The sequence below is a fragment of the Pristiophorus japonicus genome, chromosome 6 (assembly GCF_044704955.1).
Source record: "Pristiophorus japonicus isolate sPriJap1 chromosome 6, sPriJap1.hap1, whole genome shotgun sequence".
Taxonomy (NCBI): Eukaryota; Metazoa; Chordata; class Chondrichthyes; family Pristiophoridae; genus Pristiophorus; species Pristiophorus japonicus.
The window spans coordinates 197,669,979-197,681,882 of NC_091982.1; positions in this window are offsets into that span (position 1 = coordinate 197,669,979).

Genomic DNA, 11,904 nt, shown 5'->3' on the forward strand with positions numbered 1-11,904 from the left:
CAGAAGCAGATAAGAAATACTTAATTGGATTGGATATTTCTTCAAATGCACATATGATGAATATAAGTAGAGGAGAAGGCAAAGGTTACAAACATCAAGTTTTGACATGATCTGTGAAAGGTCAGTTTTTCTGTCAACCATAAAAACTTTCTAGGCATTGTAAAGTATTAATCAAAATCATAGAATCATAGAATGACACAGCACAAAAGGAAGCCAGTCGGCCCATCTTTCGGCTCTTTCGAAAAAAAGCAATCCAGTCAATCTCACTCCCACACTCTTTCTCCACATCCCTGCAATTTTTTCTCCTTCAAGTATTTATCCAATTACCTTTTGAAGACTACTATTGAATCTGTATCCACCACCCTATCAGACAGTGCATTTGTTGCGTAAAGAGGTGTTTCCTCATGTCGCCTCTGGTTCATTTCCAATCACCTTAAATCTGTGCCCTCTCGTTATTGACCTTACAGCCATTGGAAACAGTTTCTCTTTATTTACTCTATCTAAACCCTTCATGATTTTAAACACCTCGATCAAATCTCCTGTTAGCCTTTTCTGCTCTAAGGAGACCAAGCCCAGCTTAAGAACATAAGAAATAGGAGCAGGAGTAGGCCACCTGGCCCCTCGAGCCTGCTCCACCATTTAATAATATCATGGCTAATCTAATCATGGACTCAGCTCTGCTCCCCATAACCCTTTATTCCCTTATTGCTCAAAAATCTGTCTATGTCCGCCTTAAATATATTCAATGACCCAGCCTCCTCAGCTTTCTGGGGCAGTGAATTCCACAGATTTATAACCCTCTGAGAGAAGAAATTCCTCCTCATCTCAGTTTTAAATGGGTAGCCCCTTATTCTGAGACTATGTTCCCTAGTTTTGGTTTCCCCTATGAGTGGAACTATCCTCTCTGCATCCACCTTGTCGAGCCCCCTCATTATCTTATATGTTTCAATAAGATCACCTCTCATTCTTCTGAATTCCAATGTGTTTAGGCCCAACCTATCTTCATAAGTGAACCCCCTCATCTCCAGAATCAACCTAGTGAATCTTCTTTGAACAGCCTCCAATGCAAGTATATCCTTCCTTAAATACGGAGACCAAAACTGTACGAGGTACTCCAGATGTGGCCTCACCAATACCATATACAGTTGCAGCAGGACTTCTCTACTTTTATACTCTATCCCCCTTGCAATAAAGGCCAACATTCCATTTGCCTTCCTGATTACTTGCTATACCTGCATACTAACCTTTTGTGTTTCATGCACAAGGACACCCAGGTTCCTCTGTACTGCAGCACTTTGCAATTTTTCTCCATTTAAATTAGAATTTGCTTTTCTATTTTTCCTGCCAAAGTAGATAACCTCACATTTTCCCACATTATACTCCCACCTGCCAAATTTTTGCCCACTCACTTAGCCTGTCTATATGCCTTTGCAGATTTTTTGTGTCCTCCTCACAATTTGCTTTCTCACTCATCTTTGTATCATCAGCAAACTTGGCTACATTACACTTGGTCCCTTCATCCAAGTCATTAATATAGATTGTAAATAGTTGAGGACCCAGCACCAATACCTGCGGCACCCCACTAGTCACTGTTTTCCAACTGGAAAATGACCTATTTATCCCGACTCTCTGTTTCTGTCAATTAGCCAATCCTCAATCCTGCTAATATATTATCCCCGACCCCGTGAATTTGTATCGTGTGCAGTATGTAGCACCTTATCGAATGCCTTCTGGAAATCCAAATACACCACATCCACTGGTTCCTCCTTATCTACCCTGCTTGTTACATCCTCAAAGATCTCCAGCAAATTTGTCAAACATAATTTCCCTTTCATAAAACCATGCTGACTCTGCTTGATTGAATTGTGCTTTTCCAAATGTCCCGCTACTGCTTCCTTAATAATGGATTCCAGCATTTTCCCAACGACAGATGTTAGACTAACTGGTCTATGGTTTCCTGCTTTTTGTTTGCCTCCTTTTTTAAACAGGGGCGTTACATTTGCAGTTTTCCAATTCACTGGGACATCTTCAGAATCTAGGGAATTTTGGTAGATTACAAACCAATAATCCACTATCTCTGCAGCCACTTCTTTTAAGACCCTAGGATGTAAGCTACCAGGTCCAGTATTTAGTCCCAGTATTTTATCGAGTACTACTTCATTAGTGATAGTGATTGTATTAAATTCCTCCCTCCCTATTACCCCTTGATTATCCACTATTGGGATATTTTTAATATCTTCTACTCTGAAGACCGATACAAAATATTTGTTCAACGTCTCTGCCATTTCCTTGTTCGCTATTATTAATTCCCCGGTCTCATCCTCTAGGGGACCAACATTTACTTTAGCCACTCTTTTTCTTTTTATGTATCTGTAGAAACTCTTACTATCTGTTTTTATATTTCATGCTAGTTTACTTTCCTAATCTATCTTCCCTTCCTTTATCATTTTTTTAGTCGTTCTTTGCTGGCTTTTAAAAGTTTCCCAATTCTCTGGCCTCCCATTTGTCTTGGCCACATTGTATGCCCATGTTTTCAATTTGATACCATCCCTTGTTTCCTTAGTTAGCCATGGATGGTTATCCCTTCTCATACAGTCTTTCCTTCTCATTGGGATATATTTTTGTTGCAAGTTATGAAATATCTCCTTAAATGTCTGCCACTGCTCATCAACCATCGCATACTTTAATCTATTTTCTCAGTCCACTTTAGCCAACTCTGCCCTCATACCTTGGTAGTCTCCTTTATTTAAGCTTAGGACCCTGGTTTGAGAACCAACTTGCTCACCCTCCAACTGAATTTGAAATTCAACTATGTTATGGTCGCCCATTCCTAGAGGATCCTTTACTACGAGATAATTTATGAATCCTGTCTCATTACACAGTACCAGATCCAAGATAGCCTGCTCCCTGATTGGTTCCGCAACATACTGTTCAAGGAAACTATCCCGGATACACTCTATGAACTCTTCCTCAAGGCAACCCTGGCCAATTTGCTTTGGCCAATCAATCTGAAGGTTAAAATCGCCCTAAATTATTGCCATTCCTTTATTACAAGCCTCCATTATTTCTTAATTTATACTCCGTCCAACAGTGTAGCTACTGTTAGGGGGCCATCCGATGGCCGTCGGGGTAGCAGCTCCCTAGGGAGCTCCCCTGCTAAACAGCTCCTCGGCAACTTTCCACCCTCAACCTCCCCCCTCCCACTCTCTAAACCTCCCCAAGCCCCTGCCCTAGCCCTAATAGACCCAAATAGGGGATCTTAAACACTTAAATCCCCACTCTAACCCCAACCCTGCGAATCCCAAAAGTTCGGGCCTACCTCAGGCTTCCCGCCACACCACACATCGGCGACAGTGACTCGGCGCGACTTGGGCCTCCTGGCTGGACCTCTTGCGGCGATGGACGACTCGGCGTCACCTGGGCCTCCCGGCTGGACCTCCTGTGGTGACTGGGAGACTCGGCGTGACCTGGGCCTCCCGGCTGAACCTCCTGCAGCGACTCGACATGACTTGGACCTCCCAGCTGGACCTTCTGCGGTGACTGGGCGACTTGGCACGACCTGGTCCTCCCAGTTGGACCTCCTGCTGCGACTGGGCAGCTGGACCTGGCTATCGGGCCTCCACCGCCCCCCCCACCCCCTGCCATCTGGATCTCTCCTTCCCCACTGATGGCCTGGCCTCCTCTCCTCCTCCAGCACATGGTAAGTACAAAGGCTGTGACCCCCCTGCCCTCCCACTCTGAACCCCAGTGGACCACTGGTCCCCAACCATGCCTTGGACCACCTACCATCAAGGGCGCTACCCAGCGCCGAGCCTGAGGCCAACATCTCGCCATAGGCAACTAGGCCCATTCAGCAGTGGCTGGCCTCCAGACATCTTGGACCTCCTTGCCACTGGACCAAGACTTTGCTCAGCTTAGCCCATGTGGTAGCCGGTGTGCAACGACCATTCCATGCTAAAAGAAATCACGCACAGGCATTTTCCACCCCTCTAATATGAAGTTCTGGACCTGAAACGTCAGGACCTCATGGACAACCCCAACAGCAACAGACCAGAACACCACACCGCCATAGTTGCCCGGGAACTTAGAGGCTTTGATATCGAACCTAAGCGAGACCCGGTGGGCAGGGGAAGACCAACTCAAGGAACAAGGTGGATGTTACACCTTCTTTTGGAAAGGGAAATGAGAGGCAGAATGCCGCCTCCATGGAGTCGGCTTTGCCATCAAAAGCGAGCTGGTCGACCGCCTCAAAGACTCCCCCTGCGGGTCTAAAGAACACCTCATGATGCTTCGACTCACTCTATCCTGGAACCAGTGCGCCATAGTCATCAATGCGTATGCCCCAAAGAGACCAAAGAGGGTTTTTACTCCAACCTCGAAAAATCCTTGACATACGTCGCCGCGGACGACAAACGGATCCTCCTTGGCAACTTCAACGCCAGGGTCGGCAAGGACACAGACCTTTGGGGAGGCGTGATTGGCAGAGAGGGGGTAGGGAAAGCCAACTCCAGCGGTACCCTACTCCTGACAAAATGTCGAGAGCATGAACTTGTCATCACCAACACCTTGTTCTGACAGAGGGACAAATACAAGGCATCGTGGCAACACCCTCGCTCCAAATACTGGCACCTGCTCGACTATGTCATCATCCGAGCCAGGGATTGCAAGGATGTGCGCATCACCCGTGCCATGACAGGAGCTGACGACTGCTGGATGGATCATCGCCTAATCATAGAAACATAGAAAATAGGTGCAGGAGTAGGCCAGTTGGCCCTTCGAGCCTGCACCACCATTCAATATGATCATGGCTGAGAAGGTCAGAGGTTCGGTACTCTGCAGCGAGTGTCCCACCTCCTGATGCCCCTTTCCACCATCTACAAGGCATAAGTCAGGAGTGTGATGGATTATTCTCCACTTGCCTGCATTATAGCAGTTCCAACAATGCTCAAGAATCTCGACACCATCCCACACAAAGCAGCACGCTTGACACTCCATCCACCGCCTTCAACATTAACTCCCTCCATCACCGGCACACCATGTGTGTGCCATCTATGAGATACACTGCAGCAACTAGCTATGGTTTCTTTGGCAGCACCTCCCAAACTAATGACCTCTACCACCTAAAAGGATAAACATAGAAATATAGAAAGTAGGTGCAGGAGTGGGCCATTCAGCCCTTCGAGCCTGCACCACCATTCAATATGATCATGGTTCATCATGCAACTTCAGTACCCCATTCCTGCTTTCTCTCCATACCCTTTGATCCCTTTAGCCGTAAGGGCCACATCTAACTCTCTTTTGAATATATCTAACGAACTGGCCTCAAAAACTTCCTGTGGTAGAGAATTCCACAGGTTCACAATTCTCTGAGTGAAGAAGTTTCTCCTCACCTTGGTCCTAAATGGCTTACCCCTTATCCTTAGACTGTGACCCCTGGTTCTGGACTGCTCCAACATCGGGAACATTCTTCCTGCATCCCGTCCAATCCCGTCGGAATTTTATATGTTTCTATAAGATCTCCTCTCATTCTTCTAAATTCCAGCCGAGTCGATCCAGTCTTTCTTCATATGTCAGGCCCGCCATTCTGTGAATCAGTCTGGTGAACATTCGCTGCACTCCCTCAATAGCAAGAATGTCCTTCCTCAGATTAGGAGACCAAAACTGTACATGATATTCAAGATCCGATCCATCATTGACATCAACATAGCCCCAAAGCGAAGGGGGCAGTAGAAACAGTGTCGCAAAAAAGTCAATGCTGGGGCACTTAACGACCCAGCTAAGAGAGCCCTTTACAGTCAGCGCCTCACAGCTAACCTGGCGAACCTTGATGACCCCGAGATGCAGAGTGCCCACAATGCTTGGTCTGCCCTCCAGGCCTCCATAACCAGTGCCTGCAAAGAGACACTCAGTCACTCAACCAGGAAACACCAGGACTGGTTTGATGAGAATGATCACGAGATTCAAGAGCTAATAGATTGTAAGCGCATGGCATTTCTGAATCTTAAACAACAACCCAATCGGGAGCAGCAAAGCAGCATTACAAATGGCTGAAGGCTAAGGTCCAACAAAAAACCCGGGACCTAAAGAACAGGTGATGGTTGGAGAAAGCACAAGAGATACAGCAGCTGGCCGACAGCCATGATGTGCGAGGCTTCTTCATCGTAGTCAAAACGGTCTAAACACCCAAGGCCCAACCCGCTGCTGGCCAAGAATGGGAAAACACTCATCAAGGACACTGAGGCAGTCAGGGCCCGCTGGAAGGAGCACTTCGAAGATCTCCTCAATCAAAACTCTGCCTTTGACTCGAGTGTTCTCGACTCCATTCTGCAGCATGCTACCTGCTGCCATCTCAGTGAGACCCCAACACTGCACGAGATAGAAAAAGCCATAACACAGCTAAAAAACAACAAGGCTACGGGAGTGTATGGAATCCCTGCTGAGGCACTGACATATGGCGGAGAGGCACTGCTGGCGCGAATACATGACCTCATCTCTCTCATCTGGAGAGAGGAGAGCATGCCAGGAGAGCTTAGAGATGCAGTGATCGTGACCATCTTTAAAAAAGGGGACAAGTCCGACTGCGGCAACTACAGAAGAATCTCCCTGCTATCAGCCACTGGGAAAGTCGTCGCTAGAGTCCTCCTCAACTGTCTTCTCCCCGTGGCCGAGGAGTTCCTCCCGGAGTCGCAGTGTGGATTTCGTCCCCTCCGGTGCACAACGGACATGATTTTTGCAGCGCGACAGCTGCAGGAAAAATGCAAGGAACAGCGCCAGCCCTTATACATGACCTTCTTCGAACTTACAAAGGCCTTTGACACTGTCAACCGCGAGGGTCTATAGAGCGTCTTCCTCCGTTTCAGATGCCCCCAAAAGTATGTCACCATCCTCCACCTGCTCGATGACGACATGCAGGCCGTGATCCTTACCAACGGATCCATCACAGACCCAATCCACATCAGGACCAGGGTCAAGCAAAGCTGTGTCATCGCCCCAACCCTCTTCTCAATCTTCCTCGCTGCCATGCTCTACCTCACAGTTGACAAGCTTCCCGCTGGAGTGGAACTAAACTACAGAACCAGTGGGAAGCTGTTGAACCTTCGCCGTCGCCAGACCAGGTCCAAGACCACCCCAACCTCTGTCGTCGAGCTACAGTATGCAGACGATGCCTGTGTCTGTGCACACACAGAGGTTGAACTCCAGGACATAGTCGAAGTATTTACTGAGGTGTACGAAAGCATGGGCCTTACGCTAAACATCAGTAAGACAAAGGTCCTCCACCAGCCTGTCCTCGCCACACAGCACTGTCCCCCAGACATCAAGATCCATGGCACAGCCCTGGACAACGTGGACCACTTCCCTTTTCTCGGGAGTCTCAAATCAACAAGAGCAGGCATTGACGACGAGATCCAACACTGCCTCCAGTGCGCCAGTGCTGCCTTCGGGCACCTAAGGAAAACAGTGTTTGAAGACCAGGCCCTCAAAACTGTCACCAAGCTCATGATCTACAGGGCCATAGTAATACCCATCCTCCTGTATGGCTCAGAGACGTGGAACATGTACAGTAGACACCTCAAGCAGCTGGAGAAACGATGTCTCCGCAAGATCCTACAAATTCCCTGGGAGGACAAACGCACCAACATTAGCGTCCTCGTCCAGGCCAACATGCCCAGCATTGAAGCACTGACCACACTTGATCAGCTCCGCTGGGCAGGCCACATAGTTCGCATACCAGACACGAGACTTCCAAAGCAAGCGCTCTACTTGGAACTCGTCCACGACAAACGAGCCAAAGGCGGGCAACGGAAACATTACAAGGATATCCTCAAAGCCTCCCTAATAAAGTGCGACATCCCCACTGACACCTGGGAGTCCCTGGCCAAAGACCACCCTAAGTGGAGGAAGTGCATCCGGGAGGGCGCTGAGCTCCTCGAGTCTCGTCGCCAAAAGCATGCAGAAATCAAGCACAGGCAGCGGAAAGAGCGTGCGGCAAACCAGGCTCCCCATCCACCCTTTCCTTCAACCACTGTCTGTCCCACCTGTGACAGAGCCTGTGGTTCTCGTATTGGACTGCACAGCCACCTAAGAACTCATGCTAAGAGTGGAAGCAAGTCTTCCTCGATTCCGAGGGACTGCCTATGATGATGATAGACTATGCCCACCAGTGACTTTTTTCCCTTATTATCCCTTATCTCCACCCAAACTGATTCAATATCGATCTTCTCAGCCAATATCGTTTCTCACGAACGCACTGATCGCATCCTTTATTAACAGTGCTTGCCCACCTCCTTTTCCTTTCTGTCTGTCCTTCCGAATTGTCAAATACCTCTGAATTTTTAGTTTCCAGTCCTGGTTACCTTGCAACCACGTCTCTGTAATGGCTATCAGATCATACCCATTTGTATCTATTTGTGCCATCAACTCATCTATTTTGTTACGAATGCTACGTGCATTCCGATAAAGAGCTTTTAAATTTGATTTTTTACCATTTTTCCCTGCTTTGCCCCACTTTCTAATTCACCTTTATGTTTATACATTCTGTCCCTTCCTGGCACACTCTGGTTTTCATTTCCCCCAGTGCTACCCTGCTCTATTGCCTTCTCCTTATTCTTTGACTTTTTAAATTTTTGCTCAGCTGAATCCTCCCCCCAACTAATTCGTTTAAAGCCCTCTCTACAGCTCTAGTTATTTGATTTGCCAGGACCCTAGTCCCAGCACGGTCCAAGTGGAGCCCGACCAAACGGAACAGCTCCCTCCTACCCCAGTACTGGTGCCAGTGTCCCACGAACCAAAATCCATTTATCCCACACCAGTCTTTGAACCACGTGTTTAACTCTCTGATCTTATTTACCCTTTGCAAATTTGCTCGTGGCTCAGTCTTCTCCCGTCTATAGGCAGAACTTGAAACTTGAATCTCTCATCCCTGGAACCATTCTAGGAAATCTCTTCTGTACCTTCTCCAAAGCCTTCACGTCCTTCCTAAAGTGTAGTGCCCAGAATTGGACACAATACTCCAGCTGGGGCCGAATTAATGTTTTTTTATAGGTTTAGCATAATATGATGGCTTTTGTACTCTAAGCCTCTATTTATAAAGCCCAGGATCACATATGCTTTATTAACTGCTTTGTTAACCTATTGTGCCACCATCAAAGATTTGTGCACCAACAGCCCCAGGTCTCTTTCTTCCTGCACCCCCTTTAAAGTTGAATTTCCTACCAAAATGTATCACCTCGCACTTTTCTGTATGAGGGCATGAAAAAATATTGGCAAGTAAAATCAAGGAAACCTAAGGATATTTTATAAATACATTAAGAGCAAGAGGGTAACTAAAGAAAGAGTAGGGCCTATTAGTGACAATGGGCTCAAGTTTCGGCCTGAGTTGTTCCTATTTTTTTGGAGCAACTAGTTTAGAATGGAGCAACTTAGAAATTGCAATTCTCGGCATTTAATTTGCTCCTGTTCTAGTGAGTTAGAACAGTTTCATTGTTGAACAGATTTTTTTTTCAAAAGGGGGCATGTCCAGCCACTTACACCTGTTTTGCAAGTTTAGGCAGCAAAAACTTACTCCAAACTAACTTAGAATGGAGTAAGTGTAGATTTTTGTATGCTCAGAAAAACCTTGCTTACACTTATAAATCAGGCGTAAGGAACGAGAGATGGGGGATGGGGGGGCGGGGGGGGGGTGGCGGGGGGAAGGGAAGTAATTAAATTTTACAAGGATTTAACAGTCTCACTTCTACAAATAAAGAGCAATCCTGAATAATAAATGATAAATAAAGCAAATAATAAAAACATTGAATTTTCCTACCTGTCTGAAGCAGCAGCAGCAGCACAGCAGCCTCCCGAGCTGCGCAGTTATTTGGGCCGTTCGGCCAGGAGACAGGGGCGGGACACGGTTCTGGCCACACCGGCAGCAATGCAGCCTCTAGAGCTGCGAAGTTATTTTTATAGGCTGCAGGCCGTTCGGCCAGGATACAGGGATCGCGTACAAAGCACCGGGAGGGAGAGCCAGCCAGCCAGCCAGCAAGTTTAAAAGTTCCATTTGTAATTCAAGTATGGGTGCTGCTTTATCAACACCACGGATTATGCAATGGTTCGCCATCAATTCAGTGCATAGGAAAGAATTAATTAAAGCTCACCACTCCAGGAACGTCATAGCCCGTAGGCTGATGGACAGGAGACCTTACCCACGTCGGCAATATCGAGCTAGTCAAAAGGCTGCGTTTCCGCAGAGAAGTTGTCGTTGAGATCTGTCGGTCACTTCACTGTTGTGTGCTGCATGCTGCATAACTTAGCCATCATGAGGCAGCAGGAGCTGGTAGTGGAACCAGAAGACCCATATGAGAGGCCAGTGCCTGATGATAGTAATTTGGAAGAGCAGGATGAGGATGATGATGACGATCAGGAAAGCATGCAAGTGCCTGATGTCGGAGCATGAGGTCAGAGGAGGGAGGTCCATTGTGCTCCTGTAACGATTGCTCGAGCCCTGTGCCAGCAGCTCATCCATGAACGCTTCAATTACTGATGCCTGAGGGCTCCGCGACAACAGTTGCGCATGGACATGTGTATTTTTTGGAGTTGTTCCTATGTTGTGTTGTGTTAATGGAACATGATTCAGTTTTAATGAAAAAATATTTTATTGAAAAGTTAACTTTAGTGTAATAAAATATTTGTTGTATCAAACTTTACTTTTTAATATGACTTTTTAAAATCACTTAAAAACCGTAAGATCACATAAGCTATAAAGTTACAAAAGTTACAAAACAATTTCAATGTGAAAAATCTTACACTCTTAAGATCACTTAAATGTCAAGATCACTTTTTAGGTGCAAAATTAAATAAGTTACATGAGAGCATTTACACTATAAGATCACTAAAAAACCCTAAGATCACTTATAAGTTGTAAAGTTACAAAACTTACAAAACAATTTAAATTTGAAAAACATTATTGCAGTTACATCAAGAACGAGAACAAAAGCAGCAAAGAAAGGCTGCAACCCATCTCTCATCCACATCTCAGTGAATGTTCACATCTTCATGGGGGTGTCATCTGATTAGCCGGGCTGTGTGCCCTTATTGCAGCAGCTACCTCCATGAGGGCCTGTGCAGTCACTTGCATGCCCTCCCTGATGACTTGTGCCGTCGATTGCACTCCCTCGGACATTCCCGCCCTCATTTCCCGTGTCATTACTGCTATTTCTCCCGTCAGTACCGTCACCTCTTCACCCACTGCACTGACGCTGCCCACGAGTGATCGGTTAAGCTCATTGGTCTCCACACCCAATGCCACAACCTGGGCCGCATCTGTTGCACGCTGCATCTCAGGAGAGTGTGTCTCCAATCTCCTTCTCCTCTGCCTGGATCTGCCTCGCGGCACCACTACACTGGGAGCCCGGGCTAGGACGGTGGGATGCTCGGTGTTCCAAATGGCAGCACTAGCATGGGAGCCGTGTGCTGGGACGGTGGGACGCTCGGTGTTCCAAACAGCAGTACTAGAGGGGTGGTGCGGCCCTGGGTCTTGCATTCAGCACCACTCGAGTGCGAGCCGTGGGCTGGGATGGTGGGTGAATGGGTGTAAACTGCTCCATTATATCAGCAGCACCACTGGAACCCACAACGTTGGAATCAAAACCATGGAAGGTGGAACCAGAATCTATGCCAGTGGGAGGCGCAGGCTGGGATGGTGGGGCACTGGCTGTAAACTGCTGGATTACACCAGCAGCACCACTGGGACCTGCAACATCGGAATTAAAACCATGGAAGGTGGAACAGAACCTATGCAAGGGGTTGAAACTCTGATGCCCACTAATATGAGCACATAAATATTCATTTGGAAGGTCTTCCCTGAAGACATTTCAGTCATCGCCACCTGTAGCCAGTCTGGATCGTCCGCATCTGCTTCTTGTT